General features: G+C 43.9%; 1 protein-coding gene across 6 annotated transcripts in view; it reads left to right on the forward strand.

Annotated features, from left to right (window-relative positions):
• Nucleotides 1-21,622, forward strand: part of DCX (doublecortin) — a 126,800-nt gene that overhangs the window by 19,629 nt on the left and 85,549 nt on the right. For 5 of the 6 annotated variants that reach the window (XM_040572305.1, XM_040572306.1, XM_040572308.1 and 2 more), the window contains one exon: nucleotides 5,079-5,194. The gene's annotated coding sequence lies outside the window, so the exon portion shown is untranslated. Of the gene's footprint in view, nucleotides 1-5,078; nucleotides 5,195-9,722; nucleotides 10,346-21,622 lie in introns of those variants that run through there. The other variant, XM_040572304.1, reaches the window with a different exon arrangement.

Here is a 21,622-nt window from a genome sequence, read left to right on the forward strand (position 1 = left end):
TAACTCAGTCTTGGCAGGGACCCATGAGGCATTACTTTCATAATCTTTAAAGCATGAACAGATACTACCTGAATTCTAACCAAGTCCTCCCAGGCAGACCATAAAGCTGAGTGTACAGTGGGTAGAGTATTGGGAGTGCTAGCTGCAAAACAGTTAAACCCTTCTCTGAAGTCTTGGATGTCACATTATTTGCATGATTCACAGTTAACAGATGGGCTTATGCCTGTATTCAGGGGGACCATTCTTCAATTGCAATCATTAAATAATAATTATGACAGTTTATACTGAAAGGAAAACAATTTTGTGATGACCCCATTACATCATTTTTTATTTCTTTTGTTTGTTTGTTTTAGTTCCAGTCTTAAAGAAGAAAATCCCTTTTCTCAGTTCTCATTTGCAAAATATGCAACTAAGAGGACTTTGCCCACCCACACGCTTCAACATTTCAGATATCAGTATTTCCATCCAGGGCTGGATGAACTCTTTCTAAACCCATCTGGAGGAAACATGGTTGAAATCTTTGCAGCAAGAGAGTGAAAAGCAGTAATAGATGCAAACACTGCCATCTCTGCTCTGCCACCATTTTTCACTGCAGTTTTGAATAAACTGTTCAAATAATCTGTTCTATACAGGAAAGCACAGCACAGAAATCCTCACCCACTGCCAAGAGTTAGCAGAGTTATCAAGCTAAAAAAAATCTTCAAATGATAGAAAAGTCCTTGCTGCATGGCATTGGATTAAAAGGCATTGGATTAAATCTTCCAAGAGTTCAGATTATCTCACATACATCTGCTTCAGAGCTTCTGACACCTTCATCTGGAGACACTCAATCTGGCCTTGCTCAAGCACGGTACTTGATGAACTGTACCATGGGTCTGAAAAAGTGTGTGGTATCTGTGCTGTTCCTCCCCATTGTCTCTGCATGCCTGCCTGTGGCTACTCGTACAACACAGGAAAATTCACCTTACAACTAAGAAAGATGTTCCTGATGGCCTCTGTCTGCCTGAGGATTCTGCTGCAGAGGGATATGATGTGTATCCTGGGACAAATTTCAACATCGCAGATCTGTCTGGGAATAAGGCCTCAACTACATGCAGATTTAATCTGCAGGTGGGCATGGGAGCCCCTTGGTGCTTATCATGGAAAACAGTCAAGGTCATCAGAGTGGGAACTTTACTCCTTTACTGTATTTTACTCCTTTGTTTCATAAAACAGCCATTCAGGTATTTCTTTTTAATCCACTTCCCAGGAGTGACCCTTCCCAATAGCAGAATCCCTTCTCTTGCCTCAAGTCCCTAAGTCGTGCTCCTGCTTCTGCCTCAAAGCACCTGTACCCTAACATCTGCTGTTTATGGCCAAAGAGCCTCAGAGCTCTGTGCTGTGGCATAGTCCCCATGCATTGCTCTGCCCCTGTGCAACCATATCCCAATTTATGCTACTACACTGACGGAGCAGGAAAAGAGTTATGTCACAAACAATTTTGAAATCTGTGATTCACTGGATGAAAAGACAATACACTATTGTTTGTCAGCTTAGGTACAACAGTAGGAACATAACATTACCAGTGAATTCAGCTTAGAGATGGATCTCGAGCCTTAGTTCCAAAGTTAAAACTCTTAGAGTACTGAAGAGGAGCAGAGAAGGCAGCAAGAAGACAAACGAAGAACAACTGCACAGTGCGACTGTGTATGTTCCCACTGTTTCACTGGAGGCCTCTTCATATGGCAGCTCTTAGCATGTACTCCTTTCCAACAACACTGGAGACAGGATGTCAGCTGAGACAGACTCTCAGTCTGAGCTGTGACGGCTGTTGCTATATATTTATGGTACAGCCAGGGGTGTTTCCATTTAATGCCTGTCTGATAGCAGTCACAAGTTCCCTCTTCCCCAGCCTCTGGGTCAGTAACAGAACAAGCTCACCGGCCAGTTCCACTTAATTACTGTTCATTTTTGGTGAAACAAAGAATAAATGTTGCTGTGTGACTGTGTGCTTAACTAATGTGCCTGATTATTAATAGCCAGTTTTGGTTCCCCTCCCAGCCTGTGTGCCACAAAATACATTTCCCTTCTGTCTCCAGGATCAAGCTGTCTGGGAAGTCACTGTTCTGTGAGGAGACTGGACAAAGACCTTATTGAACTTCCCTTCCATTTTAACAGAAGACTGATCTCCCTCTTTATTTTTAGCATGTTATCAACAAAAGTTGCTTTATTGCTTCACTGTTCATAGATGAGGACATCGTTTTGATACAGACAAACAGCTCTACCCAGAAAAATTCACTACATCGTTCTTCTGCATGGCACACATGAAGTGCACTGCTTGTACCCAGAAAAATTCACCACATTGTTCTCCCGCATGGCACACATGAAGTGCACTGCTTGGTTGTCTGGTTCTTCTCCTCTCAGGCCTCAAATGCCCACCACTCCACACAACCTCTCAGTTCCTGCTGAAAGCAGGAGGTATTATCCATGCCCCAAATCCACATTCTCAGCCTCTCCCAGCTTCTTAAAACCCAGGCTTCTCTAGTGCCCAGGCATCAATTCCAAACACTGACCATTTGCAGATCTTGTACTGCACTCAGGTGATGCTCTTGAAGAGGCTTCTTGTCCTGGGCAGCTGTAGGAAGCCTCCTTGGTGGGCATCAGTGGCTGAAGAAGATGTGCATTGCACAGGGGAGAAGACTGAAAAGAGAGACCTTATGGATGCCATGTTACTGCTGAAAACTAGCCTTTTCTCTGGCGGGTCCCTCTTATTATTTCAATAGCTATTCCATGTATTTACTTTAAAGGACTTGAAAATTCGTACATCCATTCTCCATACATCCGCGTGACTGCCACTGAAGACACAAAGGCATTAAACCCTTTCCCTGACAGCAGCTGTAGGAAATACTAAGTTGTGTCAATGCTTCATTTCTCCTTCTTGAAGAGAGAGCCTTTTGCTACCTTACCCGCTAATGCCAACAGAATCCTTGTTTCCACTTCCTAGGATTTGAGGCTTGTGCAATAGGTAGAAGGCACAATATCTGCTTCTCCATACAATTTATTATTAATATTTCTTCCTGCTTCAACTCTTCTAATGACTAGTTCAAAACAATTAAGGAAAAGAGTAAACGTAGGAATAATTCAACAAGCTGCTGGTCTCAGGCTGTAACAGGAGCATGTACAGTGTGTATGATGTGCTGGGACTCTAGCAGGGGTCAGTCCTGCAAAGATTATCCTGAGAATAAATGTGTGCACTTAAATGAAATTACAGTGTAAGAGATTAGACCTCTGAGGTCCACTGCTTTAAAATGAGGAAATCTCAACTTCCATGATCTTGGAGCAGACCCAAAATCAACAGCTATAAGATTTTTTTACGCCACTCTGTAGACATCTGTTTATGTAGACCCCACCAGTCTGCAGTGAGTGCTTTGCCTAGCCTAGGGCAAACGACTGAGTTAATCAGCTGGGTAACTGAAGAGGTCATTCACATATTGGTCAGATTCAAAGCCTCTGTATTGATGACCAAAGCTTGTGATAGCAATGCTTTGCTGGGCTGCACCACAGTCACTCCTTGGTGGAGCCTCGGTTTCCTCAGCTGGGCACTTTTCCACCATCTCTGTGCTCGGTTCCCAGAACTGGGCTTCTTGAAGGAGCTGTTTGTGAATGTGATGCTGCTGACTTCATCACTGACACTGCAGCTAGCTCCATACCTGGCCTGTGCACTGAGAGTGCAGTCCTGAGTACCAAAGGGAACTTTGCTGCACTTTAACATCACCACCAGGGGCTGTAGCTACCCTTCTTCAGCATCTCCTGCACAGCTAGGCTGACGTTAGTATAGGGACTGGTTCTTTGACCATTAGCCTAGCCACCAATGCTTGATGTACTCCTGGTTCCATGACTGTTTGCAAAAGCTGAGTTGCAGAGTTCTGGACGCTAACAGACAGCTTGCAGCACCCAAAGGTGCTGTTTCCTTGGGGTTGCATTAGCCTGCCAAACATCATTAGGTGGCAGACCTGCAGGAATTCACCATATCAATGCTGGATGTTAGCACTGCCAAAGCACTGAGCCTGCAGCCAGGTGTGGGCTGGTGTAGCCCACTGGCAAGTTCTTGTCACTCAGCACCGAGCAGAGTTTGGCCTGTTAGCCATGCCTCACAGGCTTTGTAGCTTACAATATAGCAGCTCGTGCTTGTGACACTGGAGAAGCCTTGTTCAAAACCTGCTGGCAGTCAAGATAAACGCTTTTACAAGGATGGAAGGGGGCTGGTCTACAGTTTGGTTAGTTCCTCAAGTCTGAACTACCCCTTCTTATTTTAGCACCATTTGTGTCTGCAATCCGCAGCCCCCACTCCTGCCCCGCTTATATTTCTTTCTTTTTCCTTATATCACTGTACAGAAAGCTGTGCATTGTCCATCCTTCTTCTTTCCAAACCATCATTCCCCACTCCCAGCCCACCTCAGGCTCACACAAAGTTCACAGGAGCAGAGCCAATTCACCGCAATATTCATATTTCAGCGAGTGGGTCATGTTGGACAGCGCTGCAGTGGAAATGCAGCAGTGGGCAGCTGTTTCCCATTTATTCACATGTAACCGTCACAGCACTGTCAGCAGAATATTAAACAAGGTTTTAGCATCTGCTTTTTTGGTTGGTTGGGTATCAGCCAACTGCTCCTGAATTCCAAGATTGACTAAGTGTCTGCATATCTCATTAGCAGGGTTAGCAAATGTTTATCACTCAGTGCCGCAGCAAAACCTCAGCCACCCTTAGCTCCTCTGCAGAACATTATTGTCAGTTGCAAGTATCTGATTCTTGTGGCTTCTTTTACCGAGGCCCAGCATGAACTCTCCTCTGTTTCCTAGGGACTGTAGGAAAGCTCCAGGCCATACCAGAGTGAAAAGAGATGGCCACTCTTACCAAAATGAATGTACCTTTTCTTGGTCAAAAAAACAAACCAACCAACCAAACAAGAAGCTTTAGCCTGCCCCTCAGCTGTTTTAAATCACAGTACAGAATTAACTGGGGACAGTGCAGAAAATTACTGTCTGATTCACTCTTGCTGGCCCCAAGTGACATCCAGGAATTCATATCAGTGTTCCAGGTATAACCCCAAGGACATTCTGGAAAGTCACCATCTGTGGTGGTGGGCTGCAGCTCCCTGAAGCTTCCTTGCACCAGTCAATTCACACCCAGCTTTCTCACCCACTCTATGTTCAGGTAAGCAGTGGATATTCCAAGCATTCAACTGTCATTAAGGAAAAGCAGGTGGAAAAAACATGCCAGAAGGGACAGATGCAATCCTACAAGTCCCCAAATTAGATTTACACCTACTCTCTGCACCTGGTTGTGTGTCCGCCCAGCACTGAGTTGGGTGAACATATTCCCATCTTTCTTTACTGCTCTTTGTCACAGAAAAGCAGAGTCTCAGACCTAATTGTAAGGTCCACAAGTGAATTACTCCTGTCAAAGGAAACCTGTGTTAATAAAACTTGGCACATCTGGCTCTACATTCACACATTCCAGTATGCAGCAGTCAGGACTGCCACTTTTGGAGACGCATCCTATTTTTTCTGGTAGTGGGACACTGAGGTCTTTCTCAACTCTACTGACATTTAATGATTCTCTTTGTTGCCCTGCTTGTTACTGTCAGGGCACATCGGATTCACTGCCATCTGAGGTAAGACTTGTTTTATGAGTCTGACAAGAAATGTTGAAGTGTCTGAGGTACTTTGGATAATTCATCTGAGAAAGAGATGAGCTCCTTGCACAGGAAACATGCTAACCTGTCTGAAAGACCTACAGAGAAGCAACTGAAGAGAGTGTACATGAACAGAAAAATTCCAGTGCCGTTCATTCAAGCAGCAACAGCAGCATTTCACTTACCCCAGCCTGATCTTTCTCAGGTCTCCATGCACTGAAATACCTCCCAACATTCCTGATGACTTGAGCACCATTTTTATTTTCCCATGTTGAATCTTCTTTGCCTCCTGCTGCAGTCTTCAACTCACTGGGGTAAAATGGGGATAAACTGGGGTTATATTTAAGTAGTATGCCAATTATTGCTAACTTAAAGCTAATGATGGGAGAGGTGGTTTGCCTTGTTTGAATGGTATGTGAATTTGAACTGAGCTGGGTTCCTGATTAAGATTTGGATACCAGGCCTGGAGCTAGTGCCATGAGCAAGTAAGAGCAATGGTAACGAACTCTGACAATAAGCACTGAAGGTGCGTGGGAACTGTAACCATGTCTTACTAGGTTTCTATGCAGCATATCAAATACAATGCTGAAAAGCTCTGGTTATGGGTGAAATAATGTGACTGTCCCAAAAAGCACTGTAGATGTGGTCAGTGCATATCAAAGGGCTGACTGATGATTCATGATCCATTTCCCTTCAATGTCAGGAAGGAGGCTGGGATGTGGATGTAATATCCTAAGAGAATAGATAATGTTGGGTTACCCATTATTTCCATCTTTTTTCTACTTAGCATTGCTTTTTTTTTTTTTTCTTTTTTTTCCCCAGAAATCCATGCCATACTGCCAATTTTCATGCAGTTACGCTTAAAAGGCTTGAATGTATTTTTTTGATCCCACTGTTTTTGGATTCTGTATTGTTACTAGGCTGGTGCAGAGCAGCTTGTCTACAGTAGTCTTCTGTGCTCTTCATCTTCGCATGATGCTTTAAACTGGAAGTTTGGACACTTTCTAGGTAATCCTACAAATGTCCACTAATAGCATAACACTTTTTCCTAGAAATGATTCCTACTGGTTGGTATGTTGAAGATCAGGCCTGTTTTTGGTTACAGCTCTGAGCTTTGTCCTAGATTTCTCTTCTAGGTCCATCCCAGGATTTAGTTTTCTGTGCCTCAGTTCACCACTTAAACTGGCTTAATTCTGTGCTCTCCCATCTTTCTGTCTGATGTGCTTTTAAAACACATGATGGTGGCTGACTGTCTTTCTTCCGGTGACAAAAATGGCCTTCCGTGCTCTGTTGTCTCTTGAGTACTTTGATTTACACATTGATTTCTACATGGCTATAGATATGTCACATTAAGGAAAAGCTGGTGCTTGGCAACACAAATGATCGCAACACATCACCTTCCCTTAATGACCTTGGCCAGACATCCACAGGTAAGGGGTGTAACTGCCAAACTGACATTTCCCTCAGGAAATGCTGTGTCCCTCCTTTGGTTCCCCCCTCCCCTTCATTTGGAAAATCTTTGATAATTAAATCACTGCAAAGGCAAGTGATCTGTTGTTATAATTCATTCGATAATTCAGCCTAAACCCCAGGTTTCTCTTTGCACAAATGAAATTTGCTCTGTTCACAAAAGATTGACTCCCAAGCTACCTGCTTACTCACACAACCCCTTTCTTAATTAGATGGCTGAAACTAGCAAAGCATGGCCTTCTTCCCAGGACAGATGACCTTAGGGAAACAAAAAGGCTTTTCATTAAAGAGGTCCTGGAGACTCTGCCATAAAGAAGAGAGATATATTCATTTCTGGAAGAAGAAGATACAAAGATACAATTGCTGCTTGGTCACTTACTGTAGGCAGCATCTCCTGTTCTCAGGAGAGATGACGGGTTCAGCTGTCACACTGGGGACCCCTTATTCTGGCTTCTTACTTTTTTTTTTTTTTTTTCCATTATTCAGCTATGTTTCTCTTTACTTTAGTAGGTTTTGCTTGAAAGAACTGGATAAAGTTTTAATAAGTGTTGTCTTGGACACGAAGAACAGCAAGACTTGGCCTGGAAAGCACAACCTTTTTCCTCTGTAGCTGAACGAGCTGCTCTGTAAGTGCCAGCAGACACTTTTTTGCGCTGCATAGTCCAACTACTCAAATGTTAAGCAGCACCTGCAGGCAAGTTGCCACTTGAAAAATGAACCATGGCCATGATGATTTCTATTGCTGATGTCTTCAGATTAAGCTTGGATATTTTTCCATTAGAAATCATAGTGGTGCACTGGCTATTAGCTCCACATCTATATTGAAATGTTACACTAAGGATCCAGCTAAGGACTTGAGGATCTAACCATTCTTTTTGGCTTTCATAAACTACCAATCTATCTGAAGATAAATTTCACATATCCAGGGTATCAGGTCTGTGTTACCAGAGGACTGTACCTGGACTGAGGCAGGCTTTGAATTGCCTGGTGGGAAAGCAGTGTAGATCCAAACCACCCTCAAACACTGTAACAGTGCCTGGTGCTCAGCCATGCCATGGAAGTTGTGCCAGTTGGAGAGCTGAAAGCAGGAGCAGAAGAAGAAGGAGATCATATATAACAGGTTCAAAGAGAAAAGCTGCCATACCCTTTGTTTACTGCAACAGACATTTCTTTACCAGCCCTCATGCCTTGGGGACAACTAGAAAAATCTCTGCTTAATTGCCCCTGTGACCTGTAAAATGGACTATAACAACTTTCTGAAGATTGCACTTCTGCATCTGTAAGGGCTGGAGATCAAACTGCTGCATTTAGTTAACACTCCCTGCAAACCAGCTTGTTCTGAGTCACCCATTGCCTCTGAAATCAAAGGACATTTGGATTCCTAATAGAAACACCTGTGAGTTTTCACTGAAAGTTTCCCTTTGCTGTATCCAGAAGGTTCCCTGTTTCTTAGACGACACGATGGGGATTGCTTAGCAAGCCGTTTGAATGCCAGGGCTCTTTTTTCCTTGCTGCCCATTTCTTGTTCAGGGCAGCTGTTGAGGTACAGAGGGTAGAACCATATTCTGTTTCCATTTATGTGTGAAATCCCTGCAGTGATAAAAGGTTGGTTCATCTCTCACCAAGTACAGGATCTGGCTGATATTTAAACTCACAGCAATAACAATTTCATTACCTTTGAGATTTCTGTCACTGAAAAAGAATGGATTGACATGCTAGAAGCCAAAAATATCACCCACGTCTTCACTGCATATCCCATCACATTCTTTTATTTGGTGTCAATACTCATTTGCAAACAGCAGTAAGCATCAATAGGCAGTAATAAACAGGAATATCCAGTGACAACCACTTTGTATAGTAGATGCTAGCTGGAAGTTTCTAAATAACATCTAGGATTCATTGTTTCTGGATACTGTCAAGTATCCCAGGGCTCCAAAACATTTAGGAAGTTATTTAGACAATAAATACTACACAAGAAGTATTTATAAATTTATAATAGAGTAGAAGGAGCCCCAAAACTTTACAGCATGGAGCAACCACTAACCATCTGGAGTTGGCAAACAACCCAGGGGTAGGTTAGTGCCCAAGTGTTACTACTAAGGTTTTACAACAGCTTCAGAAAGCGTCTGTCTTGCTGTGTCTAGGGGACACAGAACTGGATGAACCCTGACCTGACCTAGCTTTCTAGTTTGTGGCCAGCCAAATCAGCATTACCTGCTGGCCTCCTGATTGTCTGGTGATACAACTTTTCCTCCCTAGAATCATCCCAAGCTAGCACATTTTCATTTTGGGGAAAAGGGCAAAAGTCTTTGTCATGTTTCATCTAAAAGACAGCTTGCCTCTTCCTTACAGAGAAAGCTTTGTTCTCATCTGCTTCCAGAGAAAGCATCCCAGCCCTACAGCACAGCAATATTGCAGTAGCTTTCTGCAGGCATGACTCTCACATGCAGTTTCATAAACAGTAATTTTCTTTAAGGAGCCTGAGGGAAAGAGAAGGGAAAAATAGGGGAGAGTAGTGGGAAGACACTCACTAGACAACTTGACTTTTCAGGAAGATAGAGCCATAGGCTGATTTATATCCTTTTGCCAAGGGAAGGCAAACATAGTTGTCTTGACTTCTATATTTATTAGACTCGAAATGCCATTCCTTGCAGCACAAAGATCTCAGATTTTAAGAGCCCACAATGGCAGGAAAGTAAACCAGCATTCTTGCGTAGCAAGCTGTTGTAAAATTTAAACAGTATTCAAGTATTGCAATTTATCTACCCTAGCCTAATGCTGGTAAACAGCAGGGAAATTAGCCCACCCAATTTCCATTAAGTACTCTGAGCAGCTCCACCTGGCCTCTGCTCTGAACCAATCCTTGCCAGCAAGCCTCTATTTAGAAGGTATGTAAAGCTTTACCAGGGGCTGTTACTTGTTATGTTCTACAGGTTAGTTTTTGCTCTATTAGTATCACCAAAAGTTAGGCATCATTAAGAATTTAGACTTTAGATCCTATTTCTGTGTTTAATAAATAGCGTTCTTTTAGCCTATGTTCCTGAAAAAAGTCTGTGTGCTGTCAGATTGTCAGACAGTGGCTGTTCTTGTGCTGATGAGCTAGTCACAATGCAGAGTTTGAATCTGAAAATATATTTTGGGCTGTGAAAAAGACCTAGCTTCACCTGTGTGCTTTTCATACTGCAGCATCAGAATACCAGGTAAGGAAAACCTCTGTGATGGCTTGAGCCACTTTGGCTGAAGACAACAAGCAGAGTCTTCAGGAGGGCTGTACACCAAATATTAGACTCTGGGCTCAATCAGTGAGAGAAACAAACTCTGTATGCAAATATGGCAAAAAATCATGCTGTGATGGCCCTGCTGTGCTTCTGGTGCTTGGGTCAGGGCATTTACAGTGTTCTGGAGTTTCCCAACTCAGCATAGGGGGATAAATACTTTCCTGAATGGTTCTTTAGCTTCTGTACTTTCTTTCCTCTTTTTTTTTTCCTAATCCTCCTCTCTGGTAAGGTTACCTCTTTATTTATCTTATGCTAGCAAACAGACTGGAAATCAGCTTGTTTCCAGCATCTGCTCCTCTTAGGCATCACTTACAGCTTCTTTAAGAGTACTTCTCTCTTCCTTATTTTTTCCTATATGTCCTTTCTCTTGCTCTCCCTTCAGTCTCTCCTATACTTGTGCTCATTGCTCTAACTCACCCCTGCTCTCTACCTCTTCCAAAGCATCACGGCTCTACTGGCAGTGGGCCATCTAGCACTCCAGATGGCTGGCACTTGCTGCTTCTGCCACAGGCTGGGGTAATGAGCTAGCTATTTCAGTAACAAATCCAATGCAATTTGCTTCAGGGAATAGCTATACCAGAATGAGTTATTGCCCGCTTCGTTTCTGAAGGATGTGTTCCCTGCTAGCAAAGACCTCTTTCATTAAGGTCCCTCTGAATCTACTCCAGAACTCCCTGGCTGAGGTGTGGAGCAGCCTGGCTTCTCATGAAGGTATAGTAGCGCCTCTCCTCCACTTTGGGACTGCTCACCGTTAGCATTATACCGCCCCTTGGCTGTTTTTTTTTCCAGCTGGTATGTAGAACAGAAAGGAATCAAAAGCTCTTTTGCCAGCCTGCGCCGTGATGCAGCCTATTCCAACTTGTGAATTCGTGTTGTGTGCTAGGTTTCAGTGCTCTAGAAATCTTTTATTTTCTTAGAACCAGGGTGTTAGGTCTTGTATATGACTAACTCTCCTCATGCATCCCATTTTGTAACTTCTGAACATTTTGCAAACAGCAGACACTTTGCAGTAGTTGAGCCAAACCAATGAATATTCTGGCTGAAACTGGGTTGGGTATGCACAGAGTAAAATTTTACCTTGAAACTAGTTCTGATCCCTGGGAAAGTGAGTGGCAGCACATGGAATAGGCAGTGCATGGTGATGGGGCTGTGTGTGGTGGGGGAAAGTGGTGTCTATAACGTTATGCCTCTTCTTGGGTGTCTGTAATCTGATGGGTTCTAGATGAACTGGAGAGGAGAGTTTTGGTGGGGAGCAGCAAAGTTGAAACTCATGGTCAATTGCTTCCTAACAAATGCAGTCTGGTTTAGAGCTATCTACCTCCTTTTGGGGGCAAAGGTGTACAAATGTATTTACTAAACATGAGTGTGAGAAGCAAAGGAGAGGCTCTGAAACAGTTTCTCTGTGAGGGATGTGAGAGGCCATGAAGAAACATAAGGAAAAAGCTGGGAGCTGCCTGCTGTGCTAGGAACAGTAACTTGAAGTTGGTATGGGAAGCCCAGGAGATGAAGATGAAGACTGTACTTGCAGCAGCTGTTTGAGACATCATGTGTGCTTGTCCTGGGGCCTGTCAAGTAACTTATCACTCTAGCATAAACACAAATATACCACCTTCCACAAGACAGCTAGCGAGTTATCATCAATCCCTGTCACAGCGTGGGCTCACTCCTCTCTTAGAGACCCACATGACCTAACACAACCCCCTGCTCTGTAACAAATCTAATGTGCACAATGACACATCCACAGCCTGCTAAATCCTGCAGTGGATTAGGAATGTATTTATAGAAGCTGAAATGAATATTAACAAGCTGTCCTCTGAAATTTAATTGTCTCCTAAAATTGCTAGGTTTTCAGCCAACATAAATTAACATAAAACTACTGCTAACATCTCCTCTGGATGAGGGGGGTGGAAAGCAGCCCTCCAACACAGTGACTCCAGATCCTAATTAAAAGCAGTAGTTCAATGAATGGGACCTCCTGTCTCCTCCCCTACTAATTAGCAGGATATTGCTGTAATCTCCTCCCTTGCTAGACAGCTTACTCATCTCCCCCTTAATGACTCCAAAATGGTTGCTTTTTCAGTAGTACTTTCCTGCTGAGTTCTGCTTGGGAGTTACCATTATATATGGGAAAAAATCATGTTTTTCAGTTCTTCAAACCTTCTCCAAACCAAAACAAAAACCTCAAGTTCCTGAAGCACGTGTCTGGGTTTAGGGTTTAATTGCTGGGAAGACTGATCAGTTTTCGCAGTCGCAGATCTAAACGCTCCCTTCGTAAATGCAGAAGCACAGGCTCTAGAAAAGGCTGGGCTCCCGTATGAGGGGAATAATATTCTGCATGTGCTCTGTTTGTGGGGGTCAGGCTGGCAAGGCGTAGTTGGCAGGCAGCATCTTTCTCCTGTCTGTCAGCATACAGCTCAGCTGCTGCCAGCTACATGGATGCAGAGTGGGTTGTGGCTTGCCTGAATTTGTGTTCTGGCTCTGGTCCTTGAGGTTCTGATGTGTACCTGGACACCCTGTTCCTGTGTTTATGGGCTGGAATAAAGTGTTGCTCCTACTAAAGAAGCTTTCGCTTTAGCTTTGCAAGGACCATCAAACCCATTAACCCCTAGCCTTTAAACATCTAGGAAGAATCTGAACACCTAAAACACTATTCAAAATGTTTTCTGCACATAAACCCTAAAACACCTCGTGCCATGAATTGTCGGAGGGAGGGAAATGTCTGAACAGTAATTTACAGCATAAAGTAGAGGTTCTCCTAGAGCTGGATAAAAGGAAACCTCGGGCATGGGGATATGTAGAAAATGGTTTGTGTGTGGCTGTATAATCTGCCTGAAATGCCAGTGTGTGTGAATTTAAACGTGCGCTTCAGAAGGTGCTGCTCAAAGGAAACTGCTCTTCTGCAAAGGTTTTGGAAGTAAAAAGGGAGACTGACCCTGAGCCATACCAATCAGCAGCCACCTGCGTGTGTGAGCTTCCTTAGCACTGAGGGGCTACCACAAATTTTAGGGAATGAATTAGACTATCAGAATGGGTTGTTAGTAATACTGCAGAGGCATTTCTACTGCAGAGTGGCTGAAGTAGAGTCCAAAACAGCTGGATATCCTCCAGAGCCTCTGATCGCCTTCCAAGATTGAATTGCAATGACAAAACTTCTCAGGTCCTCTCGCTGCCTTGCCAAGGCAGGAAGGCAGCTGCCTTGGGCTGCCCACGCTGCTGGCCAGCATGGCTCCACCAGGCACTGCAAACCTCTTAGTGGGTTGCCATCTGCTGGCACTGCCTCTAACTGCTTCCTACTGGGGGGAGCAAAGAGAAGGGCATATACAAAGGGGGGTGTGGGTCAAGCAAGCCTGAAATGTAACTGCCTGATAACTTATTTTCTCTAAGTGTAAGCTCCTCAACCAATTGCCTGTGCTGGTTTAGCAGGCACTAAGGAGAAGAAAGCTTTGTTGTCCTGTTGGGAGCCTGTTCCTAGGATCTGTTCCGATTTGAAATCATTTACCATCACCACCCAACAGGCTACGTGAAACAAAACAATAATTTAGCTTCTGCAAAGCCTTCATTTCATCTGACATGAATCAAATAAGTCACATCACAATTAATGTTTTAATGCAATACTAAGCTAAAACTCTGCCTCTGGAGCTTGTTTCCTCACAGAATAGCTCAAAGCATAAACTGGTACAGTTTAAGCCAGGGGCATTCTGATTTTGAAGATCCTGTAATGGGAAAAAAAAAAGTTCCTTTTCCAGTTTAGGGATAAATCACTTAATCCTGTTGTGCAAACTGGAAAAGGTGTGTGTAAATCTGGCTGCATCATTGTCAAGAAGCAGCGGTCTGGGCCTGACCAACCGCTGAGGATGATTTGAGAACTCAAACTCACAGGCTCAGGTGGGCTTCCTGAGGCTGTTTGCTGGTGATGTTGTTAGGTTCTTGCAAATGTATAGTCTGTGCTGAAACTCGTACGAAAAATAGCCAGCTTATAGGAATTGGATTGCTATGAGGAAGTTAAAACAAGTCTATCAGATTAGTTCCCTGAATTAAATCATCGTAATTAAGTACTAGCTGTATTGTTCAGGTTTACCTGAATTTCTGGTCACAGGTGATCACTTCTAGCAGGAAGTAATGTGATGCTGTGCAGACACTGCATGTTATGATGATGAATACTCATTATATGGCCATCGGTTCTGTATCTGGGTAAGGAACAGACCTCTGTGGATGCTACTGCTCACTGAGTTGAGGGGAAATGACCATATTTTAGAGCTTGCAGTGTCCTTGCATAATTCCAAGGCAGAAAGCCAAGATCTTTCCTGTTCTAGCATCTTGCTTCTCTGCAAAGCGGGTAGGAGGGTGTGAAATGCAAAGTGTGTAAGGAGAGGTCATTCATTTCTTTTTTGCCACAGCAATTCATCTAAACAACCAGACCAGCTGTTATGCCTGCAAGTCCCTCCCGGCATTTCATGGCCCACAGCTAGTGCACTGCTGCTGGAGCATGGTGACTGCTTATCAACCCCCGTGCCCTTCCCTTCCTTTCTAGGGACCAAACAGCACGTTTGGGAGCGGCAGTCACTCCTAACTGATTAATGCTTGAATAGGGATCACTTTTTTTCGCTCCTGATGCTCAGTATTGCCACAGGGTGGCATCATTGTTGTCTTACAGACACCTACGGCCTAAGGAAGTGGCCCAAAGCAAGAATGGTTTGCACTGAGGTCCTGATGATGATTGCTGCCAGCAGATGAGCTCTCGTGGGTCTCCGCAGGTCTCTGCTGCTTTGCGAGGCACAGTGGAGGTACCTTTTGCGCACTGAACTTATACAGTCGCTCTCATCTGTGGCGCACAGATATTTCCTGTCACATCTGCCAACCTCACGGGGAACCAAAGTGCGCTGGTGCTACTTGCACTGTGAGTGATGTGTGTGGGATGTGGGTAATCCACTCTGTTGTGATTAGCACTGCCCACAGTAAAAGTAGCCCTCTCTCAAGGTCCCTCTTTCACACCTCTATGGAAGAAGCAAGGAAGGAGGCCTAAAATGGATATCCCAAAGTGGAATGTGGGAAGTACATACAGTTAGAGAACAAGAAATTTTCTCTAGCGTGACCAGCCCAGAGGTGACTGGGTTTGTATAGGCTTAAAAGTAAGGCAAGCCCTACTTTAATGACTGGGTGTCAGGGTTATGTCTGCAGAAGTAGCCCACAACCTGGAGATTTGGACCAGTGGCATGTAATAACTTTATCTTAACTTGGGGGGGAGTTCATAATGAACAGAACATGCATAATCTGAAGATGAAATGCCATCAGAATCAACAGTGGAGTTTCTGGTGTCAGCTTCAGGAGAACTTCTGCCTGAAGCCATCTCTTACTTGTCAGCACAACTCTGGCATGCATGCAGGGAGCAGATGAGCCACTGAAGTTCAGATCAGAGTTTCAGTGCTTTTAAGTACAGCTATTTGGAAGGCAGTGTCTTGAAGTGTTTCCATACCTTAACCTTTGTTTCAGAGATAAAACCTACATGTAGCTCTTAGTAGGTTCTCAGGAGGTATCTAAAATCCCTGGATGCATTGACAGCTGCTAGAGGCAGGACTTTGCCTATCACATTTTTCTGAAACCTGCTTCCTTCACATGCTTAGAGTACTCAAGGATGCCTTGTACCACAAACAGACGGTGCTGCTGGCTCCCGCATGCAACACCCAGCTTTCCAAAGCCTTGTAGTAATCTAGGAGATCGGGTTCAGTTTAGCGTGGTGTCTGCAGAGTTGGATCTGGTTGTTGGAGAAAGCTGACTGAAGATGTCAGCTGTAGTGTATTTTTTCAGCTATAGCATATTTTTTTCATTCTGGCTGACTGTAATGAGTCTGTGTCCTTCTAGAGTGAGGGAGTACATCTATGCAAACAAGAATGTGTTCATTGGTATTTTAATAACAATCTTTGTGTGCTCATGTATTCTAATTTGTATGGGGTTTTGAGCAGATAACATCTCAGATTAAAATAAATTTGTTCATTTCTGTATCTACCTTTAAATTTCAGTGTAGATTCAAAGCAATGATTATCAGTTTCTTAGATAAATGTATGCCTGAAGAAAAATAGCAAAATAGCTAAGCAGTATATGCAGCCATAAAAAAATCATTTGCTACTGTTCTCTGTGATTTTTTAGGGTAAAACAGGTTGGAACCATCCCCTGAAAGTAATCAGACACCAGCACAAAAGCACTTTCCCACTCTGCTCTCTCCATTCTTGGAGAGTGTAAAAACCTTTGAGCTGCCTCTATCTCAGCTGTTATACTGGTAGAGGTGAGCAAGCTGAATGACAATTATTTCTACTATGTCGCTGACAGCTCAGCATCTCTGCACAGCAGCTGAGCTCAGCCAGAATCCGCACTCTAAATACTGATTGCTCATCTTCCAGCAGACAGGTTTCCTCAGAGCCTTCTACTTTCCCTGGGAGTTTGTCTCCCATGTGCTGCTGCTGGAGATCAGGTGTGTTGGCACAAACATGGGCTGAAGGTGAGCCCTCTACTAGTAAGGGCTGTGTGCTCCAAAGACGGTGTGGGCATCAATTGAGAGTACTTACAGGCAATGTGTTGGGATACATGGATGTGAGAAATGCTTAGGACTATGGAAAAGGAGGATCTGTATAGGATGGGGACTTCTTCACACACTGGAATGAGTTGTGATTCTGTTGTGGTTTAGCCCGGCTGGCAGCCAAACACCACACAGCCGTTCGCTCACCTTCCCCCCTCCCTCTCCGGGATGGGGGAGAGAAACGGGAAAGTGAAGTCTGTGAGTTGAGATAAAGACAGTTTATTAAGACAGGGAAAAGAATAACAACAACAATAATAATAATAATAATAATAGTATTAATAGTAATAATGTGTACGAAATAAGTGATGCACAATGCAATTGCTCACCACCCGTTGACCGATGCCCAGCCTATCCCCGAGCAGCCGGTCCCCCCCCCCCACCCCGGCTAGCCACCCCTATATATTGTTCAGCATGACGTCAGATGGTATGGAATACCCCTTTGGCCAGTTTGGGTCAGCTGTCCTGGGTCTGTCCCCTCCCAGCTCCTGCTGCATCCCTAGCCTGCTCGCTAGCAGGACAGAGCAAGAAGCTGAAAAGTCCTTGGCTTGGTGTAAGCACTGCTCTACAACAATTAAAACATCAGCATGTTATCAGCGCTCTTCTCATTCTAATCCAAAACATAGCACCCTGCCAGCTACTAGGAGGAAAATTAACTCTGTCCTACCTGAAACCAGGACAGATTCAAAACCAAGAGCATTGAGTTCGCCTTCCTATTCCTCTTGTAAACTTCGTAGGCCTGTAGTCTGCCAATCATACAGGATGACCATGATTTTCTTGCAACTCCAAAGTTCAAAATGAGCCTCAGAGGTTGAGAACTCCAGGTTGGTGTAATTTGTCCTCTTATTACTTATAGTCTTTGTCCTGTGCTGTGCTGAATATCTTCTCAGAGTTCAAAAGCTCCTAATGACTACTGAGGCCACAGAAGGCATTTTTCATCTTCTGTTTAAAATTTTAGTCTTGTAGGTCAATTATCAAGAAACTTCTAGTCTTGGTCATGAGTCTACTGTTATGATGCAGCCCATGGACAACCTCTGTGAACGGAGACATCTGGATTTCTTGTGGTTCCATTTGTCATGACCTTAGCTAGAACTTGCAAGCCATATATCATACTTAGTTTGATCAGCAAAAACGTACTGTCAACCTCTGTGAGGTTCTGCATGTCCCCCAGGGTAGAGGCAATGCATGTGGCAGATGTTTCCATGGCTTTCTGCAAGCTTTGCAAATTGCTGTTAAGGAAAAACAGTGCCACTGGATTGCCACCAAAATTTGGCTTGTGGAACCCCCTGGATGTGGCAGGATTTGTATGGGATAACATGGGGTACTGTGGTGGGGGTGTTGCATTTTCTGCTATCAGGAAATTTGTTTTCAGCTGCAGAAGAAAAACATTGATTTAGATGGTTTGCTTGTAATAGGGAGGGGATGAGCCAGATGAAACCCAGTGCAAAAGGTTTTCTTTGAATGACGGTTGTGTGTTTTAGTGCTTTTTCATATCTGGATGTGTAGGGAATGTCTTCAGTGAGTCATTGAATTACTCATTATGAGCTGCATTGTTTCCAGATACTTACAAAGGGTTTATTAGCCCAGGGAACGGCCTTTTCACTTGCAGCACGCATACTGTTGATCCCACAGAGCATGCATGGCCCATTTCTCCCAAATTTCAGCAGAAGTTTATCTGAAGCCAAAGTAATCTGCTGAAGTTGAGAGGTGTTTGCCAAGGGTACAGGGCTACGGCATGGAAACATTGACTCAGCACAGCTGGTGGGATCTGGAGGCCGGCTCCGGAGCAGTGACAAGTCCCATCCGAGGGGTGCTGGTGCTGGGAGGTGCAGGTGAGGAGCCCCACACGGTCTGGCTGCTGGAGGTGGCCATAGAGCTCAGCCAAACAGTTGGAAGCTTCAGCTTGCACCCTCTCCTCCTTCCCCAGGCAGAAAGCTTTGTCCCTGCTGCTCCCTGGGATTTTTAAAGATTCAGGCTGTGACTTGAGTCTGAACGGCCTCTGCAGAGGTTACAAGGCTCGGAGTGGTGAAGCCATGCTGTGGAGGTATTCCTCCACCCTTCTCTCCCCAGCAGCAAGCTGACTTTGGCTTACTAGCATTGGTATTTAAAAGACTTTCAGATGTGTGTGGTCCCTGTAAAAATAAATCTCCAAAGGAAACAAATGTTATGTAGTGAAAGTCTGCCAAGTCCCCCTTGCTTATTAGCTCTCAGTATCATGTAGGAGGGATTTAACTCTATAGGTTAATACAGGATAGTTCAAGGAACTGTCAGCTCCTCTGAAAATTCAGGCTTAAAGCCTGTTGCTCTATAGGGTCAAGAGTGAGCCACTGGCCTTAAGGGCCTTAGTCTTTGACTGCTCTGACACATTTAGCAGAGCCCTGAAATGATCACGTGTGATTTCAGGGGGCTTTGGCGTATAAGATCTCATCAAACAAGGCTTTGAAAGAAGTGATCAAGGATGACATTTTGAAAGCAGTCCAAAAGCACAGAGGTTCAAATAAGAAAAGTAATTAAATGTGCATCTAAATAGACTGACTGGAGTACGATGATCCAAGACTTCCTTCGAAAGCAATGATTGCTTGATTTAATTTTTTCCAGAATTCTCATCTGTGGTGCAGCCAGACTTCATCTGCTTATCACCCAAACTTACATCCTGATGGGTAAAACGTGCTGTGCTATCAAGATAGAATTATTTTATAGAGCTCAGGATGGTGTATAGCAAAGCAACAGGGTGGTGGTGTTGACATAGAAAGAACTTAAGACTGACTTGTGATGATAGAAACTGGATTTTCTACTTATATGTAGGGAAGTTAGCAGAGAAGTAGTCACAAAATCCCTTTTACCTGCAGTCTGCTCCTCTCCACAGTACCGCAGTTGCCCAGCAATGTCAACAAACACGTCTTCTTCCAGATTTAGTTACACAGGCAGAAGTTTAAATGCTAGCTTCCTGGAGGAAAGATGATTCACGTGATTTAAAGCAGATATTTTAATCTGAAAAGCTAAATTTATCTTTCCCTTTTATCTAGATGAAGTTATTGATGGGAAGATATTTTCCAATTCCCAATATCTCATGCTGCCTAATATGGTTCAGATTAGTGTCTCAGAGGATATTCTCTTCTGAAGTAAGTTTTGACCAGCATTAACTCCTTGGGGTCTTTGAAGAATCTCATCTGCCTGACCAATAAAACCAGTCAGAAGTAGGCCCTTACACTCACCAAGAAAGGGTTATTCCTATGCCATGTTGTGTAGCCCAGTTGCAAATACCAGGTTTCTTGCCAGAGTAGTTCTGCTTAAATCTGAATGCTTTTAAAAGCAAGTGCCCATGCTTCAAAAAGCTTCTGGCAGTGTCCTAAGCAAGCATGTCCATATAGACACACTTCATCTTCTTACCAGTGGGCGTGGTCTCAAATGTGGAAAGAAGTCAAAAGCTACCTGTTAGTGCTGAGACCACGTGCTGTCCTCAGCATGCGCCAAACAAGTCATACTTGGGAAATAAGTTGTACGATTCCACTGACTTCATGAATTTTGTCATCCTGCCACGTTGCCCCTGACTAGTATCCAGATGCCTCAGACACGATCCCAGTTTGCCTCTTCTGTGTCTAAGTTATGTGCACCACTGAAGACTAAGTTTGTTTTTCTCTGTTCTTGCTCCTACTGCACTTAGCACATGCATGATAATTTGTACCTTTGCATTTAAAAAATATGAATACATGTATAGTTACAACAGTACTATAGGTAAGAATTGATAATCCTGGACAGATTAAGCACATGGTGATGCATGTCCAGATATTTTCTAATTTGGGAATGGGAAGGAGAATCCTTGAATTCTTGCATCTGCATGTAGAGACCTACTGACATGCCCTGAGAAGCACAGTTCCTGCTCTCTCCTGTAGTCCCCTCAAATGTTAATTGCTGAGGAAGGAGAGCAGATCTGTGGCTTCCTCTTTAGCGATCCCACCAAGTACAAAGGGGAGCAGCTGACAGCTTTTGCAGAGGGTGCAGAGGAACCTTATATGATTAAAAGGATGGTTTCAGGGAGTAAGAAAACTTTACAAATGTCATGTGTGAAAGTTGCTGGGGAAACAAAGAGGAGCTTTTAGTGGATTTGTCAGCATTCCTGGACTGTCATATACAAGGCAGACAAAGCTGGAATAAATACTAATTTTTTCTGTATAAATGAGTAATGCGCCAGAATGACAAAATCTGATGTTTTCACTCAAAACAGATACAGCATTGTTAGGAAAGATTTCCTTCTACAGATGGGTAGACCCTCCCATTTCCAAGGCTTATTCTTTTCTAACATAAAGAGGGGACCAGCACCAGCAGGGTCAGGAGCGGGGCTCGCAGTGTTGCTCTTCCCCTGGCAGAATGGAAATCTTTGTCCAGAAAGCAGGTGAAAGATTTTGCTGTCTCAGGGAAGGAGCCTCTTGTGATTTTGCGACAGCTGAATCCTTCTGCAGTGGAATCCAAACTTCTCTTCGTTTGGGATTTGAGCCAGGCTGAATCCATTGGGTTAAGCTTGTGGTGATTGACTCCATCCCCAACCCCTTTGGGTACTTGAATGAATTCAGAGCTCTGGCTTTGGCTTATGTCCAATGTTAACGGAGAAAAATTATTCAGGGCCACTGCAT

The sequence above is a fragment of the Cygnus olor genome, chromosome 13 (assembly GCF_009769625.2).
Source record: "Cygnus olor isolate bCygOlo1 chromosome 13, bCygOlo1.pri.v2, whole genome shotgun sequence".
Classification (NCBI taxonomy): Eukaryota; Metazoa; Chordata; class Aves; order Anseriformes; family Anatidae; genus Cygnus; species Cygnus olor.